The sequence below is a fragment of the Ovis aries genome, chromosome 9 (assembly GCF_016772045.2).
Source record: "Ovis aries strain OAR_USU_Benz2616 breed Rambouillet chromosome 9, ARS-UI_Ramb_v3.0, whole genome shotgun sequence".
Lineage (NCBI taxonomy): Eukaryota > Metazoa > Chordata > Mammalia > Artiodactyla > Bovidae > Ovis > Ovis aries.
Window position 1 is genome coordinate 7,469,334 of NC_056062.1, and position 25,588 is coordinate 7,494,921.

The window sequence follows — 25,588 nt, forward strand, 5'->3', positions numbered from 1 at the left end:
GCAATTGAACAACTAGGGAGGTAGAAAATAAAATTTTTAAAAAAGAAAAAAAACAAACATACAAGATGAGTTGATTGATACCACATATTTAAATACAGAAACAAACAAACAAAAAAAAATGTTGTAACAAGACAGAAGTCTCTAAAATGTAACGTTCAAAATATTCCAGATGTAATACAAAATTGCTTAACATACAAAAAACCTACCAAATGTTATCAACTCCCAAAGGAAGGACAGTCAATAGATGACTCAACTGTTGAAATTATAATAAAAATCATTCAAACCAGCTATCATAGTCAAATTCTATTATCTAGTCATAAATATACTTAAATAGAAAGATAAATATTGTAAGTAAGGGGAAAAGCCTGCAAAAATTATGTAGTTATGTAACAAAAAAAATAACAAAAATAATATATCTTTCAGATATATGTGAAAAAATAAAGATAATAGAAGATGGAATCTGAGAATTTTAAATTTGATGAAAAATAATTCTCCAAGTTTAAGTACTGAAAAAGAGAGAGGGAATAAAAGATGATAATTAAATGAGCAAAAAATACAGAAAAATAGAAAATAACATTAATATTCTAATATTATAGAGGTTCAGAAGAAAATAAAATTGGAGGTATTAAAATATATTTGAAGAAATAATAGCCAAAAATTATAATATGGTGAAAGATAAATTTACAGATTGAAGAAGCTCACTGAATTCAAATAAAGGTACATTTTAATAAAAGCCAGGCATACATGTCATGCCTGGATGACTGAAAACCAATGATTAATTAAAGAATTTAAAAGCTTTTGGAGGAAGATAACAAGTAAATTTAAAAAACTGAGGAAAGCTAAAATGAAATGATACCAACTTCAAATAACTCAAAAGAAAATAAAATGAACTAACAGAGAAAAAAAGAACAAATAAGATGAAAAGTAACCAAGTAATAAACAAAACTACACAGCTGACAGTTTAAGGTTGAGAAATAGTCCTTCTAACCAAAGGTGCTGTGATAATTGGATATTAACGTGCACAATTTTTTAATGGATTTACCTTTCCTCATTCATGTATAAAAGTTAACTCATAATAGATCCAAGTTTTAAATTTAAGAGATTAAACTCTACAAATTTTAGAAGAAAGTTTAGAGTAAATTTGTGACATTGTATAAGATTATTTTTTAAGGTGTGACTTCAAAAGAAAATACAGCTCCAAGAAAGGTGTGTATTCTATGTGTATTCATGTGTATAAAATATTTAATATCCAGACTACATATAGGACTTTCACAGCTCATCAGTAAGATGATAATTAATCCAATTTAAAATTATCAAAGGCTTGAATACACATTTCTCAAAAGAGGATATACAAATAGTCAATAGACACATACACAATAGTTTAACATAAATAGCCATTCAGTTCAGTTTAGTTGCGTCAGTTCAGTTCAGTTCAGTAGCTCAGTCGTGTCCAACTTTTTGCGAGCCCATGAATTGCAGCACGCCAGGCCTCCCTGTCAATCACCAACTCCTGGAGTTCACTAAAACTCACGTCCATTGAGTCGGTGATGCCATCCAACCATCTCATCCTCTGTCGTCCCCTTTTCCTCCTACCCCTAATCCCTCCCAGAATCAGAGTCTTTTCCAATGAATCAACTCTTCACATGAGGTGGAATAAAATATTTTTCATTTACATAAAAAGTCCAAACAGGAAAAGTCATGGAAGCTAGAAGTATTGTTTCACAGGGACTGGAGAAAAGGGAAATCGGATTGACCATAGGTATCTGGTTTATTTTTAGGGTGATGAAAGAAATAGGGTGATGAAAATACCATGAAAGTTCCTCAACTTTGTGAATAAACTAAAAAACATTACATTTTACCCTTTTTGTAAAATTTTATATGTGACCCATATCACAATAAAAATGAAAATGAAATAAGCATAGTAATTAAATATAAAGATTTTATTTAAGCCCAAACTATGTATTTTGTACAAGAAAATTTAAATCAAGAGGATTAAATTAAAGAGGATTCTTAAATGTGAAAGAATATAAAGGGGTAAATGGACAAAATAATCCAAATAAAGCATGAGTTATGACCAAGTTAATATAAGATCAAGTAGACTTCACAAAAAATGAATATTTTTAGCAATAAAGAGAAACATGGCATCATGACAAAAGATAACATTCATGAAGAAACATAGCAGTCTTAAATGTATATATGCATGCATGCATGCTGAGTCACTTCAGTTGTATCTGACTATTTGCAAACATATGGACTGTAGCTGCTAGGCTCCATTGTCCATGACATTCTCCAGGCAAGACTCCTGGAGTGGGTTGCCATGTTCTCCTCCAGGGGGATCTTGCAGATCATTGATTGACCCCACATTGCTTACATAGGTTCTTTTTTAACAGTTGGAATAAGCTTTATTTACTTCTATATTTATTAATATCTACACAGTCTTTTATTTTTTTCTCTTTTTAAAATTTTATATATTTATTTTAATTAGAGGATAATTACTTTACAATATTGTGATGAGTTTTACATACTTTGCCACTCCTGTCACTGTGTATCAAACAATATATACTGTTACTTAACTTTATTTCCAGATTTAGATAACAATCTCTGAAATGAAAAAGCCAGAAAAAAATTTAGAAGTAGGCTACAATATTTTGTGTTTAGTTTTGTGGGAAATATCCATTCATTGATTTGAGCCATCATTGAAAATCCATGAGATAGTCATTGATAAACTTTGGAATTCTGATATTTACTCTTGAAACTTAAGTATGGAAAGAAAAAAATGGAAGATTTCATGTTAAGGACTATAAACTGTTTCAGATATTTACTATAATTTCCCAAATAAAATATACCACAGAATTATCCACATATCTGATTGATATTAGGAAAAATATGGAATTATATTAAAAATACAATAAATGAAATCAGGACTTTTTTAAATATTAGGGTTCAAAGAATAGTGCATTATGTCATGTACAGAATGAAACAAAAGACAGCAGGATTATAATTTGCCAAGATATTTGAATGACATCATATTTTCTCCAGGCTTAGTTTCTATCAGTTTTTTTTTCTTTCCTTCTTTCTTGAAATGTAATGACTTACAATATTACCCTAGTTTCAGGTGTACAAAATAGTCATGTTACATATTTACACATTACAAAATAATCACCACAATAAGTCTAATTAGTGCTGCTATGACAATAATTGTAATATATTGACTCTATTCCCTACATTGTACATTAGATTCCCAACACATATTTGTTTTGAAAATGGAAACCTGTAGCTCCTAATCTCCCTCACTTATCTCACTCATTCCCCCAACTCCACCCCTCTGGCAAACACTGCCTTGTCCTCTGTACCTATAAGTCTGTTTCTTTTTTGTTATGATTGACATTTAGTTCTTTTTATTAAATTGCACATATAAGTGAAATCATAAAATATTTGTCTTCTCTGACTTATTTCACATAGCATAATACTCTCTAGGTCTGTTCATGTTATCACAGACTGGCATAGCTTCTTTCATTTTTTTGGCTAACATCCCATTATAGATAGATAGATAGACAGATAGGTAGACATCACCTCTTCTTTTTTCATTCATCTATCGTTGGACATTTAAGTCACTTCTGTATATTAGCTATTGTAAATAATTCTCAATTGAACTTGGTAATGGTTAAGTCATAAAGTCATGTCCAAATCTTTGTGACCCCATGAGCATAATACTCTCTAAGTCTGTTCATGTTTTAACAGATGGCATAGAATCTTTCATTTTTATGGTTAATATCCCATTATAGATAGATAGATAGATATCACTTCTTTATTCATTCATCTATTGATGGACATTTAGGTCACTTCCATATATCAACTATATGTAAATAATTCATAATTGAACATGGTCATGACTATTTAGTTGCTAAGTCGTATCCAACTCTTTGTGAGCCAATCAAGCTCCTTTGTCCATGGGATTTTCCAGGCAAGAAAACTGGAGTGGGTTGCCATTTCCTTCTCCAGGAGATCTTCCTGACCCTGGTATCAAACTCAGGTCTCCTGCACCACAGGCATTCTTCTGCATTGCAGGCAGATTCTTTACCAACTAAGCCACCAAGGAAGCCCACAGGGGTGTGTATGTGTGTGTATATATATGTATGTATATATGTATGTATATATATATATATATATATATATATATATATATAAATTGGAGGCAAATTACTTTACAATATTGCATTGATTTTGCCATTTGGTTTGTTCCAAAAATGCCCAAATTGATGGATTGTATGATAGATGTTTTTAATTTTTTGAGGAAACTACATATTTTCTATAATGATTATACCAATTGACATTCCAAACAAAATTGCAATAAGATTCTCTTTTTTTCCAAGTCTTCATCAACACTTATTGTCTTATTTTTGATAATAGTCATTCTGAAAGGTGTAATGTGGCATCACACTGAGATTTTGATTTGTATTTTCCTGATGATAAGTGATTTTGAGCATCTGTTCATGTGTCAGTTTGTGGTATGTCTTTGGGGGAAAAAATGTCTATTCACTTCATTTGCCTCTTTTGAAATCTTGTTTGTCATTTTGTGTTGGGAATTTGAGGTCTTCTATGCTTTTGAATAAATTTTAAGTTCCTGTGTTCTACTTCTGTGAAAAATACTATTGGTAGCTTGATAAGAATTAAATTAAACCTGTAGGTTGTCTTGTATAGTATAGTCATTTTAGCAATATTGATCTTTCCAATCTATGAGATCACAGTACATCTTTCCATTTATTTATGCCATCTTCAGTTTCTTTCATCAGTGTCATAGTTTTGGAAGTACACACCTTCCTCAATAGTTACATTTACTCCTAGATATTTTACTCTTTTTGATACACTTGTAATTAGGATTGCTTTCTTAATTTCTCTTTCGCAAAGTTTGCTTTTTAGTGTACAGAAACATCTCATATTTCTTTATGTTAATTTTGTATCTTGCAATTTTACTGAATTCAATATTAATTTAAAAATTTTATGGCATTTTTAGGATTTTCTATATATATAGTATCATGGCATCCTCAGTTTTACTTCTTCTAATCCATTTGGATGACTTTTAAACATTTTTTGTATTCTGATTATTGTGTCTATCACTTCCAGCATTATATTAAATAAAAGTAGTAAGAGTTATATCCTTGCCTTCTTGATTTTAGGGAAAATCTTACACCTTTTCAACACTGTGCATGATATTGGCTGTAGGTTTGCCATCTAAAGCCTTCATTATATTGACAGAGGTTCCCTATATACCACTTTGTTGAGAATTTATATCAAATGGATGTTGAAGGTTTTCAAATGCTTTCTATGTATCTACTGGTTTGGTCAAAAAGCTCATTTGAGTTTTTCCATAACATCATATAGGAAAAAATTGAATTAACTTTTGGCCAGCTCAATATTTAGATGATTATATGGTTTTTATTTTTCATTTTCTTAATGTGGTATATCAAGGTGATATATTATATTTAATGACATAGATATATTGAACCTTCCTGAATTCCTTGGGATAAAACCCACTTGATCATGCCATATGGTTCTTTAAATTTATTTTCCTGAATTTTGTCTGCTAATATTTTGTAGAGATGTTTTGCTCTATGTTTATCAGTGATATTGACTGTAAGTTTTTGTCTTGTCCTTTTCTTATTTTGATATCAGAGCTATACTGATATCATAAAATGAGCTCAGAAACATTTTTTCCTCTAATTTTCTGTAAGTGTTGGAGAAAGATAGATGTTAACTTTTCCTCAGTGTTTGGTATAATTCACCTGTGAAGGTGCTGCATTTTTGTTTGTTGGGAGTTTTTTTTTTTTTTAATTGCTGATTCAATTTCATTATTGATATTCAGTCTGTTCACATTTTCCATAATTTCCTGGTTCAATATTGTACATATAAATTTGTGGGGTTTTTTTTTTCCTAAATTGTCCACTTAATTGACATATAATCGATCACAGTAATCTCTGATTTTTTTCTATTTTTGTGATGAAAATTTCAACTTTTTATTTATAATCCCTGTTTTTATTTATTTGGTCTCCTTTCTCTGTTTGTGTGTGTGTGTGTTTGTTTCATTTAGACTGGCTAATAGTATATCTATATTCTCTGTCTTTGTGAAGAACCAGTTCTTAGTTTCATTGATCTTTTCTATTTTTTCCTTAATATCTATTTCACTTATTTTTGTGCTGATCTTTTCTATTTTCTTCTACTAACATTGCATAGTGTCCTTTTAACCCGGTAGACCTTAGCATGAAAGGTTTGTTGTTCTTCAGTCATTCAGTAGTCTCCACTCTTTGCAAACCCATGGACTACAACACAGCAGGCTTCCCTGTCCTTCACTATCTCCCAAAGTTTGTTCAGACTCATGTGCATGATGCCATTCAACCAATTCTCCTTTGTCACCTCCTTTTCCTGCTGTCCTTAATCTTTCCAAGCATGAGGGATATTTTCCAATAAGTTGGCCCTTCACATCAGGTAGCCAAAATATTGGAGCTTCAGCTTCAGCATCAGTCCTTCCAACAAACATTCAGGACTGATTTCCTTTAGGATTGACTGGTTCATTGGTCTCCTTTTGTCCAAGGGACTCTCAAGAGTCTTTTCCAACACCACAGTTGGAAAAGGCATCAATTGTTCAGTGCTCAGCCTTCTTTAAGGTTTAATTCTCATATCTGACACGATTACTGGAAAAATCATAGCTTTGACTATACAGACCTTTGTTGGCAAATTGATGTTTCTGCTCTTTTAATATGCTATCTAGTTTTGTCATAGCTTTTCTTGCAAAGACCAAATGTCTTTTAATTTCATAGCTCCATTCACCATCCCCAGTAATTTTGGAGCCCAAGAAAATAGTCTGTCATTGTTTCCATTGTATCCCCATCTATTTGCCCCAAAGTGATGGGACTGGATGCCAGGATCTTACTTTTTTGAATGCCGAGTTTTAAGCTAGCTTTCTTCTTTCACCTTCATCGGTAAGCTCTAGTTCTTCTTTACTTTCTGCCATGAGGGTTATGTCATCTGCATATCTGAGGTTATTGATATTTTTCCAGGCAACCTAGAGTCTACCTTGAGTTTCATCTAGCCTGGCATTTCACATGATATACTCTGCATGTAATTTCAGTTAGAAGGGTGACAATATACAGCTTTGGCACACTCCTTTCTCAATTTTGAACCAGTCAATTGTCCTCGTCTGGTTATAAATGTTGCTTCTTGATCTACATACAGGTTTCTCAGGAGGCAGCTTAGGTGTTTCCTGTTTCCACCATTAAAATAATTTTCCAGTGTTTTTGATCCATAGAGTCAAAGGCTTTAGCATAGTCAATGAAGCAGAAGTAGATGTTTTATTTTCTGTAATTCCCTTGTTTTTTTCTATGATCCAGAGGATGTTGGCCATTTGATCTCTGGTTTCCCTGCCTTTTCTAAATACAATTTATACATCTAGATGTTCATGGTTCACATACTGTTGAAGACTTATTTGAAAGATTTTGAGCACTACCTTGCTAGCATGCGAAATGAGTGCAAGTTTGCAGTAGTTTGAACAGTTTTTGGCATTACCCTTCTTTGAGATCCCTTGTTGGCTAGACTGTAAATAATGTATGTACAGTGCAGGAGCCCTATGTTTGATCAATTAGTCCAGAAGATCCCCTGGAGAAGGGAATGGCAAGCTACCCCAGTATTCTTGCTTGCAAAATTCAATTGACAGAGGAGACAGGCAGACTACAATCCATGGGGTCATAAAGATTTGGAAATGACTGAGCAACTAACTTGAAAGGATAGATTACTTTTTCTTGTTTCTTTAGTCAGACTTTCATTGCTTACAACTTCACTCTTGAACTGATTTTGCTATGTCACATTGATTTTGAACAGTTGTGTTTCCATTTCCATTTGTCTCTGAGTATTTTTAAATTCTTTCTTGACTCATTGGTTTTGTAATATGTTTTTAGCCTCTACGTGTTTGTGTTTTTTGCAGTTATTTTTTTTTTCTTGTAGTTGATTTATAGTATTATACTGTTGTAGTCAGAAAAGATTCTTAATATGATTTCATTATTCTTTAATATATGTGTCTTGTTTTGTGGGCTAGTGTATAATTTTTTCTAGAGAATGTTTCATGTGCACTTGGAAAGACTGTGTATTCTGCTGCTTTTGGATGGAGTTAATGGGGTGTTTAATTCTCTTCCTATTTTTTTGTTAGTATCAACGTCTCCTTTTGTGTTGTTTGATATTTGCCGTATGTTTACCTTTCCCTATGTTAGGTGTATATATGTTTACAACTGTTATATCTTGTATCAACCTCTTAAATATTGTGTGCTCTCACTTGTCTCTTGTTACTGTCTTTGTTTTAAATTCTTTCGTCTTATTTTAGCTACCTTAGTTTTCTTTTCCTTTATTCATATGGAGTATAATTCCACATTCCCTCACTTTAAGTCTGTGTATCTTTTGATTTCAAGTGAGTCTCTCTTGCAAAGCATTTATATGAATATTTTAAAAATTTTATCCATTAACACTATATATTTTATTAAAGCATTTTGTATATTTATTTTTAAAGTAGTTATTGATAGGTATTGCCATTTTGTTATTTTTTAGTTGTTTTGTACTTCTTGTCACTTTATTCTTTTGCTTTCTTTTCTTTTGATTGGGTGATTCTTTAGTATTATTTAGCATGGATTCCTTTTTCTCTTTTCTTTGTTTTTTTTTTTTTAGTTACAATCTTTAATTTTATGCATTTGTTCATTTGCATCCTTCAGACATAGACTGGCGATTCAATTCATATGATAGTATACATGTTAGAATGTCGTCATTGCCATCTTCCTAAATTCCATATATGTGTTAGTATACTGTATAATCGGCTCCAGTTTCATCCATCTCATCAGAACTGATTCAAATGAATTCTTTTTAACGGCTGAGTAGTATATGTACCACAGCTTTCTTATCCATTCATCTGCTGATGGACATCTAGGTTGTTTGGGGTACATGTCTCTTTCAATTTTGCCCCACTGTTCTCCATAGTGGCTGTACTAGTTTTGCATTTATTACTTTATATATTTTTGCCTTGAAGTTGCCATAAGGTTTATATATAACTACATTTATACTATACATACATATTTTAAGTTGATCATTTTAAGTTTAGTTGCATGCTAACAACCCTGCATTCTTTCCTACCCAGCTACCATGGTTAAAGCTTTTGGCATTATATTTTATTGTAATGGTTATGTATCCCTTAAGTGTGTACTGTTGATATGTATGGATTTACTACTTTGCTTTTTAGCCTTTCTACTAGTTTTTAAAATGGTCAGTCTATGACCTTTACTGCATATTTGCCTTTATTAATGATCAAAATCAAGTTTTGATTTTTTTCTGCTTAGAGAAGTCCATTTAGCACTCTTACAAACTGGTTTATTGGCACTTAAAACTTTTGCTTGTCTGTAATTTTTTTTTTTTTTGTCTTTTCTTCAAGTGTGAATGATAGCCTTGCTGGGTAGAATATTCTTGCTTATAGTTTCTCCCCCTTGTCTCATTTCATCATTTTAAATAGATTGTGACAGTACCTTTGGTCTGCAAAGTTTATGCTTATGGTATACATATATAATTTGTATGTAACTGGCCGCTTCTTTCTTGCTGCATTTAAGACTATATCTTGATCTTTAACTTTTCCATTTGATTACAATGCGTCTTCATATGGCCGTCCTTAGCTTTATCTTTTTTTAATATAATTTTTTAAATTTAATTGGAGATTAATTACTTTACAATATTGTATTGGTTTTGCCATACATCAACATGAATCCACCGCAGGTATACATGTGTTCTCCATCTTGTACCCCCCTCCCTCCTCGCTCCTCGAACCATCCCACTGGGCCGTCTCAGTGCACGAGCCCCAAGCTTGGGACTTTCTTTCTTTCTTTCTTTCTTTTTTTTTAAATTTTACTTTATTTTACTTTACAATACTGTATTGGTTTTGCCATATATCAACATGAATCCGCCACGGGTGTACATGAGTTCCCAATCCTGAACCCCCTTCCCATCTCCCTCCCCATATCATTTATCTGGGTCATCCCAGTGCACCAGCCCCAAGCATCCTGTATCCTGCATCGAACCTAGACTGGTGATTTGTTTCTTACGTGATATTATACAGGTTTCGATGCCATTCTCCCAAATCATCTCACCCTCTGCCTCTCCCACAGAGTCCCAAAATTTGCTCTATATATCTGTGTTTCTTTTGTTGTCTCACATACAGCGTTATCACTACCATTTTTCTAAATTCCATATGTATGTGTTAGTATATACTGTACTGGTGTTTTTCTTTCTGGCTTACTCCACTCTGTAAAATAGGTTCCAGTTTCATCTGCCTCATTAGAACTGATTCAAATCTATTCTTTTTAATGGCTGAGTAATACTCCATTGTGTATATTTACCACAAGTTTCTTATCCATTCATCTGCTAATGGACATCTATGCTTCCTGAACCTAAGCATATGTTTCCTCTCCCAAGTTAGCAAAGTTTTAGCTATTACCTTCAAATAAGTCTCTGCCTCTTTCTCTTTTTCTGAGACACATGTAATGTCCATTTTAGTATTCTTCTGTTTTAGAGGTATCTTAAACTAGACTCAGTATTAAAAATTCTTCTTTCTGTTCACTTTGGGTGATTTCCACTACTTTGTCTTCCAGATTGCTAATCCATTCCTTTGTATTATATAATCCATTGTTGATTCCTTCTAGTATAATTTTTAGTTTAAGTTATTTTATCCTTTAGCCCTTTTTACTTTTCTTCCTTATCTTTTATATCCTTGCTAAATTCTCACTATGTTAAAATTTTCACATTCTTCTCATGCATTCATTGAGCATCTTTGTAATCATTAACTTGCACTCTTTATTAGGCTTATTGCTTATCTTAATTTTGCTTAGTTCTTCTTGGAATTTGTTTGATGTTTTGTCTGGAATGTATTCCTCCATTCCCTTATTTTGCCTAATTTTGTCTGCTTATTCCTATGTATTAGGAAAGTCAGTTACATTTCTTGATAATAGACAAGTAGTTTTATATAGAAGATATCCTAAAAGACCCAGCAGTATGTGCCCCTCTGGTCACCAGAGATATATACTCTGTGGACTCTTCTGCTGAAGTGTAGCCAACTACTGTGAGCACACTGGCATGAAGGACTGGCTATAATTACTTGGCCTGCCATCGCATTGCTGGGCATTATTGAGTCCTGGCACAGTTGGTTACATAGCCATTGGAGTCCTGGGTCTTGCACTCATCCACTATTGGACAATGCTGTGTCTTGGCACAGCTGTTTTCAGGGTTTAGGGTATCTCCATCCAAGGATGTCTTGATAGTGGATGGCTAAATTCCAAGAATTGGAGGCTAGGTGGAAGCCATCAAAATAAAACCTAACAAAACCATGTCCTCATGGCAGAATGAGCTTCCAAAAAGGTTGCCACTGGTGGCTTTTTAACTGGGAATGTTTTTTTGTTGTCTCCTACCTCTCTGAGAGAATTTTCAAGATCAAAAATTGTATGTGATACAGGCTATTGTCAAATTACTCCCTTCGCAGTTGTAATTAATGCTTGTGAGATTTTGCATTTGCCTTGGAGAGAAGTCTCTGTTTCCTGTTAGCAAGCTCTCTGGTTTTCAAAGTCAGATATTTGGTTGCTTGTTCTCCTAGTGAAGATCTTCAAGTTGAAGAGCCAGATGGAAAGTTTGGATCCCTTGCTCATTAGGGAGAAACTTTGCAAGGGTGATTATCATCGTCTTTGTGGGATGGCTACTTGAGGATTGAAACTTGACCACCTTTTGTCTCCACCTCTCCAACCTAGTTTGCTGTGGCCCCTTCATTACATTTTTATTTACAGAAAATCTTTTTCTGCTAGTTATTGAATTTTTAATTTCATGCATACAAATCATATGTGCATGAAATTAAAAGAAACTTGTTCCTTGGAAGAAAAGCTATGACAAATCTAGACAATGTATTAGAAAACAGAGAAATTACTTTGCCGACTAAGGTCCTTAGAGCAAAAGATACAGTTTTCCCAGTAGTTTTTATGTATGGATATGAGATTTGAACCATAAAGAAGACTGAAAGTCAAAGAATTGATGTTTTTGAACTGTGGTTTTGGAAAAAGCTCTTGAGAGCCCCTTGGACTGCAAGGAGGTTAAGCCAGTCAATCCTAAAGGATATTAACCCTGAATATTTATTGGAAGGACTGATGCTGAAGCTGAAGCTCCAATAGTATGGCTACATTATGAGAAGAGATGACTTATTGGAAAAGACCTTAATACTGAGAAATATTGAAGGTAGGAGGAGAAGGGATAAACAGAGCTTGAAATGATTGGATGGCATCACTGGCTCAATGGACTCATGAGTTTGAGCAAGCTCTTGGAGATGATAAAGGAGAGGGAAGCCTGGCATACTGCAGCGCATGCAGTTGCAACTAGTCAGACATGACTGAGCGACTTAACAACAACAGTTGGGTTTTTCTAATTAATACTTGTTGTGTAGTTAGTTGTTCCTTTGATGTGTCAATAAAAGGAGGGGAATAAATCATCTTTCTACTCGGTCATCTTGGCCACAACCTTGCCCTAATGTCCATAACTTATTCCACAATTTTCAAATGTTAAAATAAGTTTTTGGAAAGACGACTTACTTTTTGGCATTGAAGTGATGCTTGCTAAAGTAGAAACTTACTTGATGGATACATGCAAAATATAGAGACCAACAGAAAGCCTGATCAGATCGTTTGTTCTGAGATGAAAAAAGGAACACTCCCAAGCAGGGAAGAGAGAAAGAATACAGAAACTACTGAAGCACAGCTGATTATAGTATATTGGGAAGTGATAGAAGTCAGACGGAAAGCTAGTTTAGCAGGTCCTGAAGTGTCTTTATCTACACCAATGCAGACAGCACTAAGCCCTTGTACCAAAAATACAATGCTAGAATATGGCAAATTACATGGGCTCAAGTCTTCATTATTCAATCCTTCTTATCTTGTAATGCACAGCCCTAGAAGTTTGATACTGAAAGACTGATATATAAAATATATGTATAGATATGAAAATCCATCTCTCTAAGATCTTTCTGTACTTTCAGTTTAAAATCGCATTTGCATGGGTACTTTCTGGTAGTCGAACAGTTAGAATTTTGTGCTTTCACTGAAGGGGGTTCAAGTAATTTGATCCCTTCCAATACCAGAAAGGTCTTAGTTTCAGTATGATCATTGCCACCATCACTTCTAACTGACAAGAAGTTTATTTTTTTTAAACTTGATATAACATACAGATGGGTAACAAACACATGAAAAGATTCTCAACATCACTCAATATCAGAGAAATGCAAATCAAGACCACAATGAGGTACTATTTCACACCAGTCAAAATGGCTGTGATTCAAAAGTCTACAAGCAATAAATGCTAGAGAGGGTGTGGAGAAAAGGGAACCCTCTTACACTGTTGGTGGGAATGCAAACTAGCACAGCCACTATGGAGAACAGTGTGGAGATTCCTTTAAAATCTGCAAATAGAACTGCCTTATGACCCAGCAATCCCACTGCTGGGCATACACGCCAAGGAAACCAGAATTGAAAGAGACACGTGTACCCCAATATTCATCGCAGCACTGTTTATAATAGCCAGGACATGGAAGCAACCTAGATGTCCATTAGCAGATGAATGGATAAGAAATTTGTGGTACATATACACAATGGAGTATTACTCAGCCATTAAAAAGAATACATTTGAATCAGTTCTAATGAAGTGGATGAAACTGGAGCCGATTATAAAGAGTGGAGTAAGCCAGAAAGAAAAACACCAATACAGTATGCTGCTCTTAAGTTGCTTCAGTTGTGTCCAACTCTGTGCAACTCCATAGATGGAAGCCCACCGGGCTCCCCCATCCCTGGAATTCTCCAGGCAAGAACACTGGAGTGGGTTGCCATTTCCTTCTCCAATGCATGAAAGTGAAAAGTGAAAGTGAAGTCACTCAGTTCTGTCCGACTCTGAGCGACCCCATGGACTGCAGCCCACCAGGCTCCTCCATCCATGGGATTTTCCAGGCAAGAGTGCTGGAGTGGGGTGCCATTGCCTTCTCCACCAATACAGTATACTAACACATATATATAGAATTTAGAAAGATGGTATTGATAACCCTGTATGTGAGACAACAAAAGAAACAGATGTGTAGAACAAACTTTGGGACTCTGGGAGAGGCAGAGGGTGGGATGATTTGGGAGAATGGCATTGAAACATGTATAATATCATGTAAGAGACAAATTGCCAGTCTAGGTTCGAAGGATACAGGATGCTTGGGGCTGGTGCACTGGGATGACCCAGAGAGATGGTATGGGGAGGGAGGTGGGCGGGGGGTTCAGGATTGGGAACTCATGTACACCCGTGGCGGATTCATGTTGATGTATGACAAAACCAATACAGTATTGTAAAGTAAAATAAAGTAAAACAAACAAACAAACTTGAGATGGTCTACTCAGAGCATTTGCCAAGTTTCTGTGTTCTTGAGTTCTTTTTCTGCCGCATTCCTCTTCTTTGTTAATGTGCCTCAGAAATTTCAGTTGCCTCAACCTCCTCCACTCTGTCTCCTCAACTTAACAGAATGGATGTCACTGACAAAATGTACCTGTATCAGGAAGCCTTGCTGGTGTCAGGGCTCATCTTATAAGTTCTCTTCTCCAAGTAATAACAGTCCTTTGCTGCCTGATATACAGTATCAAAAAAAAATCTGCTTCATTTATTTTGCTTATTTTTATATTGCTCTTACTATAATTAGTGGTGTACTAGATGGTTTATCACAGCTAGAGGTAGACAGCTATGACTGCTATTTTCCAGGAAAAAAAAATAAAAAGTCATTACTAAGCAATTTGAAAATGCATCTGGACCTAGATGAATTTACATCTCACAGAAATCTCTGTTTGCTGGCTGTACAGTCTCTCCCTGATAATTTTATGCCACTCACAATATGAGTACTGGTTGTTTTCTGAGAATGTTTTAGTAGCTTCTGGTAGGTTTATGAAAGCCTTGTGTATATCTTTTAGAACTGATATCATCACTTTGGAGGAAAGCCCTGGAAGAGAGCAGAAGAGCACTACTCTGAGCATTGTATATATTCTTGATGACCTTGAGGAAGGAAGCATGTGGTGAACATATGTAGACATCTATTAATCTGAGATGAAAATTATCTAGAGGAGTCAGAATCTGGAACATAAAAATGTTTGAACAACTTTAACCAACATGTCTTTTATATTTTCTGTTTTACATAAGCACAAGAGAACTACATTTTAAAAAAAAAAATGAGAATCTTTTTTTCTTCTTGCATGTTTACTTTTGTTTGTTTCTGGCTGTGTCATACCACATCTTAGTTCTTCAACCAGGGATGGAGCTTTTGCCCTCTGCAGTGAAAGTGCAGAGTCTTAAACACTGGACTGCCATGAAAGTTCCAAGCACTACATATTTTAAAATCTATTGTTGAATAAGCCCAATATGACTTCTAAAAAGAATGAAATGACATTGATAATATATTTTAGTTTATTATTTTAGTTCACTATTTTGTTTTCCTTCTAAATGTTACCAAAGTTATATTCAATTGAATTTTAAATATTTCAAATATATCTGTTTGTTTATATACAAGAAACTTAAAGTCAAAATGAGTATTTACCATAGTTATTCTCTCTACTTTCTGCAAATACTCTTCTCAAGGGCTTCCCCAGTAGACAAAGTTAAGAAAATTCTGTAAATATATTGTCAAGTGGCCAATAAATTTTTGAAAATTAAAGATGGCTACTGAATATTACCATAATAAAGTGAAAATCTCAGAAACTAAATATTCTAGAACAAGTTAATCAAATCAGAGCCACCAGTGATACCCAAATGATATCAATATTAAAATTATTAATATATAAATGTATTAATTCCAGACCTCTTGATCATATAAATGCTTCACTTCTTAAAATAGTATCTTAATACTTATCTCTTCTTTCAAAACATTTAGACATAAGCTAACATTCTTTTCATCTTTTCTATATCTTTGACCAGTTTCACACACTGTATTGAAGGTTTCCTTAAAATGATATTTTTGAACTTGTTTAATAGTTGCCTGCAAGCCTTTACTTTTTTCAGAGTATCTGCTTGTCCTTTGAATAAATAAGAGTTGAGAGAATAAAACATGAATATGCCCCCTGTAGGTGTCATTTTTAAAATACTGTATATGGAGTTTGTATCTGTGAATCCTAGTACTACTTATTAAGAGAGTAAATGGGGTCATACTTTGAACTGAACTGAAATGCATGTGTACATTCATATGCAAGCATTCATATACAAATACAGTTCATAATAATGGAGTTATGAAAAGCACTATCCTCAGGGTGCAGATATATCTGATATGTGTAACTAGAAGATGCAGTGAAGCCTGCAGTATGCTTTCAGGAAAACTTTTAGAGAAGATAAATTGTTCTCAAATAGATTTTATGTCTTTTATAATGAAGCATCTAAATCCTACTTCTCTTTGTATTGTCCCAGTCACATATCAAGTACGCTATTAAAACAATAAATGCAAAATTGTTTAACACCATACATATTAATACCCAAGTTTAAGTCTTCCACATGTTATCCAAAGGTAATATATTTTTATGAATTTAGATTTAGATAGATAGATGTAGATATTTTTCTACCATATAGATCTGTATAAATGCAGGATCTTTGAGACTCTCACTTTTCTTTAAAGAAGTATATTCCAAAGTTTCCCAGTGCATTCACCTAAGAAGTCTACTACAGTCAACATAGAGATAGAATTACAGAACACACTGAACTTTTGTGAAAAATGATAATTTACTATTAGGGCATTTGCCAGCTAGAAACCACTCTGTGTCATGATGACTTTACTTCAAATTTGTTTCCTGTTTCCTCTATTACATATTTCTGAACTTCTGCATCAGGGATAAGTACACCTATCAAGTTCTTTGGTAGGGCATCACCTAAATGTTTAATTATCACTTAGAGTTGAATTAAAGCCATATTCATAGTTAATGAATCAAATAATATCCGAGTGGGATCTAAAATCATTTGCTTTATAATGAGCTTTAATATGTTTTATTTTAATCTTTCTGAATTTTCGATGTTTAAATTTCAAGATAAATATAAGACAATAAGAAATAATTCAGCTTCATAAAGAGACAAAAATCTACCCAAGTTCTTTATCTTCTGCCTATATTTTTATTTTATTTAATATTAATAAAATTATTCTAGTATTTTAAACTATTTCTTAACCTCATGATGAAAATCACTAAAACAATCAGACTCCATGATACTATTTGCTAATCTCACCCTATCTTGATTATGAGAAATATAAAATAAATAAATTGTTATTATTATTCAGTCACTTAATCATGTCCGACTCTGCAATCTCATGGATTGCAGGAGACCAGGCTTCCCTGTCCTTCACTATCTCCTGAGTTTGCTCACATTCTTGTCCATTGAATAGGTGATGTTATCTATCCATCTCACCATTATTTGCTTTGTGGTATTAAAACACTTAATATAAACCTTTCTGAACTTGCATAAAGCAAATCTTACTCATGTCAACAGAATCATGCTCTACCCTATGTGAAGCCAGTGTTCATATGAATTATAAAGTGAAAGTCACTCAGTCGTGTCAAATTCTCTGTGACCCCACTGACTATACAGTCCATGGAAATCTCCCAGGTCAGAATAGTGGAGTGGGCAGCCGTTCTCTTCTCCAGGGAATCTTGCTGACGCAGGGATTGAACACAGGTCTGCACTGAAGGTGGATTCTGTACCAGCTGAGCTACCAGGGAAGCCCCAAAATTATAAAGAATGGCTTAAATTAAGCAAGTCAAAATTAAAATATTTAAATGTGTGTCACTAGTGCTATTGACAGAGAAGGCGATGACACTCCACTCCAGTACTCTTGCCTGGAAAATCCATGGACAGAGGAGCCTGGTAGGCTGCAGTCCATGGGGTCGCTAAGAGTTGGACACGACTGAGTGACTTCACTTTCAATTTTTACTTTCATGCATTGGAGAAGGAAATGGCAACCCACTCCAGTGTTCTTGCCTGGAGAATCCCAGGGACAGGGGAGCCTGATGGGCTGCCTTCTATGGGGTCACACAGAGTCAGACACGACTGAAGTGACTTAGCAACAGCAGCAGCAGCAGTACTATTTAAAGATAATTAAAATTATTTAGTAAGTGGTATTAATAAAATAAATTAGTAAAATTAAATAAAAGTCATTAAATTATTAAACAATAAAATTACGTACTAATTAAATGATATTTGAAGAGAATTGATTATATTCAAAATGAAAAATTGAGCTATGCCCATTTAGAATGGTTTTCCATACAACAATAGCTTTCTCTATTTCTCCAAGTATTCTTCCCACCCTACCCCCAAATCCTCTGTGCACTCATTTTAGACATGAGATGCATTCACATCATCTAGATTCACCTTATAAATAGCTAATCTATCTAAGATTTTGCTATTTGTACTAACCTCGGTATAGTAGTTCTTGGTTTATCATTGTATTTTATTGTTATAGATTTCTACTTAGTTGTTCTTTTCTTTTCTTTTCACAATTACCATAATTATTAGCATAAAGCTAATCATTTGTAAAATATGAGAAAATGACATAATATAGCATAGATAATATTACAATGCTTTTACCACTTTATTTCTATATGATATTTGTTCATTCATTTTAAATTTTGAATAAATCTTTCAGAGTTACTAAATATAAAAATAAACTTTCAGACCTTATTAATATATTTCTCAAAAATATTTTGTTCCTGTTGCCAAATTTAAAAAGCCAGTACAGTAAGCCAACCTGAAAAATAATAATAAATGGAAAACTAACGTCCATAGTTATTATCTGTCATGCAAAAATATTTTAATACACTTTAAAGGTTTGAGTCAAATCATTTTTTATGAAGAAAGAATCATCAGCGACATTAATCACATTAATGAACTTAACATCATTTAGCTCTTAGACCCCTTGTCCTCTAAATGACTGGAAATGCTGCACTCATTAGTATATCAAAGATTTTTATTTTTATTTTTTGGCATTTTTACTGGCAGGCTTATATATAGAGAATAGTACCTCTCCTAATTTATTGATGGGCAAACAGGAAATGCAAGTTTCACTGCCCTACCTGGGACCAGTGTGAGACCTACTGGCATAAACTCTTCAGAAGAATGCTTCTAAATCACATGCTTGTGTGATGGCTTTTAGTGACACATTTTTTTGGTCCTAATTTTGCATATGATATAAATTTTCTATGAAAATTATGACTAAAAGAGCTTTTTAAATTTTAATTCTGTAATGCAAAATTGCTAATATGGGGTTTCACTTTGGCTGGATGGCTACAAAGTATTTTGTTTATCTGATACACTTTTAACCACACATAAAGCATAAGTAATAAAATATCAGTGCTTTGAATTCATGTTACTTTTCTGGATTAAATATATATTTATATAGATAGATATAGATATATATAGATTATATAGATAGATATACGTAGGTAGATATGGATAAAAATATAGCTATAGTCCTAGTCAATGTACTTAGAAAGGGTTTTAGCATAGTCTGTCTCTGAGTAATTTAACAGTCTGCATGTGATTTCTTAAAAAGTATCTTCAAAATTATCTTCCCTATTTGATTGGCTTTGTGTTATTCAATCCATCTTCCTCAATAAGGCTTGTTTTTAACAAGGAAATTAAGGTTTGTATTTTTTCTCCTGAGTAATTGAAAAGAAGTTATATTCCTACAGAAAATTGCTCTTATACAAAGTGTGGTTTAAGATAATTTGCTATTGTGTAAAGGAAGAAAAAAAAAAGACTGTCAATTTTATAAAATGAATAACATATTATTTAAATAAGGATTTTTAAAAAGTGGACATAACCTAGTGAACTTTCAACAAAAACAAGCATTTGGTGTACTAGACATTAGAAGCATAATAGCTTTGTTTAGTTGAGGTTATTTGGATAGGCACAAAAATGGGAAAAAAAGAAAAGGAACAGTGATTTATATTTTTAAAGTGTCATAGAGAAATCAGAGAAGGAGTCTTAAAACCTGCCTGCTATTTTTAAGAATGAATGCAGATGGTAAATTACAGAAGTGATGTTAAATCACACTAGGACCACAGCCTTGTCTAACTCAATGAAACCAAGCCATGCCCGTGGGGCAAACCAACATGGGCATGTCATGGTGGAGAGGTCTGACAGAATGTGGTCCACTGGAGTAGGGAATGGCAAGCCACTTCAGTATTCTTGCCTTGAGAACCCCATGAACAGTAGGAAAAGGCAAAATGATAGGATACCAAAAGAGGAACTCCCCAGGTCATTAAGTGTCCAATATGCTACTGGAGATCAATGGAGAAATAACTCCAGAAAGAATGAAGGGATGGAGCCAAAGCAAAACAAAACAAAACAAAACAAACCAGATGTGGATGTGACTGGTGATAGAAGCAAGATCCGATGCTGTAAAGAGAAATATGGCATAGGAACCTGGAATGTCAGGTCCATGAATCAAGGCAAATTCGAAGTAGTCATCTACTACTGTAGGCAGGAATCCCTCAGAAGAAATGGAGTAGCTATCATGGTCAACAAAAGAGTCTGAAATGCAGTATTTGACACAATCTCAAAAACGACAGAATGATCTCTGTTCATCTCCAAGGCAAACCATTCAATATCACAGTTATCCAAGTCTGTGCCCCAAACAGTAATGCTGAAGAAACTGAAGTTGAATGGTTTTATGAAGACCTACAAGATCTAATATAACTAACACCCAAAAAAGATGTCATTTTCATTATAGGGGACTGGAATGCAAAAGTAGGAAGTCAGGAAACACCTGGAGTAATAGGAAAATTAGGCCTTGGAATGCGGAATGAAGCAGGGCAAAGACTAATAGAGTTTTGCCAAGAAAATGCACTGGTCATAGAAAACACCCTCTTCCAACAACACAAGAGAAGACTCTAGAGATGGACATCACAAGATGGTCAACACCAAAATCAGATTGATTATATTCTTTGCAGCCAAAGATGGAGAAGCTCTATACAGTCAACAAAAACAAGACTGGGAGCTGACTGGGGCTCAGATCATGAACTCCTTATTGCCAAATTCAGACTCAAATTGAAGAAAGCAGGGAAAACCAGTAAACCATTAAGGTATGACGTAAATCAAATCCCTTATGATTATACAGTGGAAGTGAGAAATAGATTTAAAGGCCTAGACCTGATAGATAGAGTGCCTGATGAACGATGGAATGAGGTTCGTGACATTGTACAGGAGACAGGGATCAAGACCATCCCCATGGAAAAGAAATGCAAAAAAGCAAAATGGCTGTCTGGGAGGCCTTACAAATAGCTGTGAAAAGAAGAGAGGCGAAAAGAAAGGAGAAAAGGAAAGATATAAGTATCTGAATGCAGAGTTCCAGAGAATAGCAAGAAGAGATAAGAAAGCCTCCCTCGGTGATCAGTGCAAAGAAATAGATGAAAACAACAGAATGGGAAAGACTAGAGATCTCTTCAAGAAAATTAGAGATTCCAAGGGAACATTTCATGCAAAGATGGGCTCGATAAAGGACAGAAATGGTATGGACCTAACAGAAGCAGAAGATATTAAGAAGAGGTGGCAAGAATACACAGAACTGTAAAAAAAAAAAAAAAAAAAAAGATATTCATGACCCAGATAATGTGATCACCCAGATAATTAGTGATGATGTGATCACTAATCTAGAGCCAGACATCTTGGAATGTGAAGTCAACTGGGCCTTAGAAAGCATCACTACGAACAAAGCTAGTGGAGGTGATGGAATTCCAGTTTAGCTGTTTCAAATCCTGAAAGATGATGCTGTGAAAGTGCTGCACTCAATATGCCAGCAAGCTTGGAAAACTCAGCAGTGGCCACAGGACTGGAAAAGGTCCGATTTCATTCCAATCCCAAAGAAAGGCACTGCAAAAGAATGCTTAAACTACCACACAACTGCACTCATCTCACACGCTAGTAAAGTAATGCTCAAAATCCTTCAATCCAGGCTTCAGCAATATGTGAACCATGAACTCCCTGATGTTCAAGCTGGTTTTAGAAAAGGCAGAGGAACCAGGGATCAAATTGCCAGTATCCGCTGGATCATGTAAAAAGCAAGAGAGTTTCAGAAAAAAACATCTATTTCTGCTTTATTGACTATGCCAAAGCCTTTGACTGGATCACAATAAACTGTGGAAAATTCTGAAAGAGATGGGAATACCAGACCACCTGACCTGCCTCTTGAGAAATCTGTATGCAGGTCAGAAAGCAACAGTTAGAACTGGGCATGGAACAACATACTGGTTCCAAATAAGAAAAGGAGTGTGTCAAGGTTGTTTATTGTCACCCTGCTTATTTAACTTATATGCACAGTACATCATGAGAAATGTTGGACTGGAAGAAACATAACCTGGGATCAAGATTACTGGGAGAAATATCAATAACCTCAGATATGCCAATGACACCACCCTTATGGCAGAAAGTGAAGAGGAGCTAAAAGCCTCTTGATGAAAGTGAAAGAGGAGAGTGAAAAAGTTGGCTTAAAGCTCAACATTCAGAAAATTATGATCAGGGCATCTGGTCCCATTACGTCGTGGGAAATAGATGGAGAAACAGTGGACACAGTGTCAGACTTTATTTTTTTCAGGCTCATAAATCACTGCATATGGTGACTGCAGCCATGAAATTAAAAGATGCTTACTCCTTGGAAGAAAAGTTATGACCAACCTAGATAGTATATTCAAAAGCAGAGACATTACTTTGCCGACTAAGGTCCACCTAGTCAAGGCTATGGTTTTTCCTGTGGTCATGTATGGATATGAGAGCTGGACTGTGAAGAAGGCTGAGCGCTGAAGAATTGATGCTTTTGAACTGTGATGTTGGAGAAGACTCTTGGGAGTCCCTTGGACTGCAAGGAGATCCAACCAGTCCATTCTGAAGGAGATCAATCCTGGGATTTCTTTGGAAGGAGTGATGCTAAAGCTGAAGCTCCAGTACTTTGGACACCTCATTAGAAGAGTTGACTCATTGGAAAATACTCTGATGCTGGGAGAGTTTGAGGGCAGGAGGAGAAGTGGACGACCCAGGATGAAATGGCTGGATGGCATCACGGACTCGATGGACGTGAGTCTGAGTGAACTCCGGGAGATGGTGATGGACAGGGAGTCCTGGCGTGCTGCGATTCATGGGGTCGCAAAGAGTCAGACACGACTGAGCGACTGAACTGAACTGAACTGAACTGAACTGAACTGAACTGATGTTAATTAATCCTCTCAATGAATAGCTTGGCTGGATTCTGCCCCCTAGCCCGCCCCCATTTTTTGATGCTTGATATGGTCTTTTAAAAATTAATGGATATTATATTAAGTCTGTGGTTATTGTCTGAGAAAACAATACATTTACTTCAGTAGTGTCACTCTCTTGCATATGTGCTAAGTCGTTTCAATCGTGTCTGACTCTATTCAGCCCTATGGACTGCAACCTGCCAGCCTCCTCTCTCCATGGGGATTCTCCAGGCAAGAATACTGGAGTGGGTTGCCCTGCCCTCCTTCAGGGGATCTTCATAGCACAGTATTGAACCTGTATCTCTTGCATCTAGCTGCATTAGCAGGCAGGTTCTTTATCAATAACACCATCTGCAAAGCCCATCACCCTCTTATGGGGGCTCGGTTCTCTTACATACTCTGACACCCTAACTTCTATTGATCAGAAACTTTTGTGATCTCAAATTCTACTTCTCCTCTACGGCCATTACATGCAATATCTTTAGATGCAAGGTAATAGTCTGATTTGTTTTGAACAGAAGGGACAGAACAGAAAAGGGACATGTGCCCTTTGAACAGAAAAGGGACAAGTGTGAAATTTTTGTTGAGCATAAAAAAGCCTGGAGTTCAATTAATTCTATTATAATTATATAAATTTGCTTATTAGGTTGGTGCAGAGTAATTGCAGTTTTTGCATTGTTGAAAATTTCCTTTGATATTGGAATCATTCTTAAATAAATGTGGTTATGTTATAAATCATTATAATGTGCATTTGTCACAATGTTTTTTTGTTTTGTTTTGTTTTGTTTTGTTTTGTGAATGACATTACCTGCTGTGTATTTTGTGTTTATTTTATACTATGGAATTAATGATAGACAAAAAGCAAATTCAAAGCTGTTTCTTATTCAAGTTCAGGTTGTAAAGAAGGGGAGACAACTTGCAACATCAACATCACATTTGGCTCAAGAACTGCTAATGAACATATAGTGCAGTGTTGATTCAAGAGTTTTGCAAAGGAGATGAGACTTGAAGATGTGCATATCAACTGATGACTGACCTTCAGAAACTGACCAATTGAGAGCCGTCATTGAAGCTGATCCTCTTATGACTACATAAGAAGTTGCTGAAGAACTCAGTTTTGAACATTCTACAGTTGTTCAGCATTTGAAACAAATTGGAAAGGAGAAAAGCTCGATAGTGAATGACTTATGAGCTGACTAAAAGTTTAAAAAATAGAATGGCTTTTAAGTGTCATCTTTTCTTCTACTATGCAACAACCACAAACCATTTCTCAGTTGGATAGTGAAAATGTTGATTTTACACAACAACTGGCAATGACCACAGATCAGTGTTTAGACTGAAAAGAAGCTCCAAGTTCAGTTCAGTTCAGTTCAGTCTGTCAGTCGTGTCTCTTTGCGAGCCCATGAATCGCAGCACGCCAGGCCTCCCTGTCCATCAGCAACACCTGGAGTTCACTCAGACTCACGTTCATCGAGTCCGTGATGCCATCCAGCCATCTCATCTTCTGTCGTCCCCTTCTCCTCCTGTCCCCAATCCCTCCCAGCATCAGAGTCTTTTCCAATGAATCAACTCTTCGCAACAGGTGGCCAAAGTACTGGAGTTTCAGCTTTAGCATCATTCCTTCCAAAGAAATTCCAGGATTGATCTCCTTCAGAATGGACTGGTTGGATCTCTTTGCAGTCCAAGGGACTCTCAAGAGTCTTCTCCAATGCCACAGTTCAAAAGCATCAATTCTTCAGCGTTCAGCCTTCTTAACAATCCAGCTCTCACATCCATACATGACCACAGGAAAACCATAGCCTTGACTAGGTGGACCTTAGTCAGCAAAGTAATGTCTCTGCTTTTGAATATACTATCTAGGTTGATCATAACTTTTCTTCCAAGGAGTAAGTGTCTTTTAATTTCATGGTTGCAATCACCATCTGCAGTGATTTTGGAGCCCAAAATAATAAAGTCTGACTCTGTTTCCACTGTTGTCCCATCTATTTCTCATGAAGTGATGGGACCGGATGCCATGATCTTCGTTTTCTGAATGTTGAGCTTTAAGCCAACTTTTTCGCTCTCCTCTTTCACTCTCATCAAGAGGCTTTTGAGTTCCTCTTCACTTTCTGCCATAAGGCTGGTGTCATCAGTATATCTGAGGTTATTGAAATTTCTCCAGGCAACCTTGATTTCAGCTTGTGCTTCTCCCAATCAAGCGTTTCTCATGATGTACTGTGCATATAACTTAAATAAGCAGGGTGACAATATACAGCCTTGACGCACTC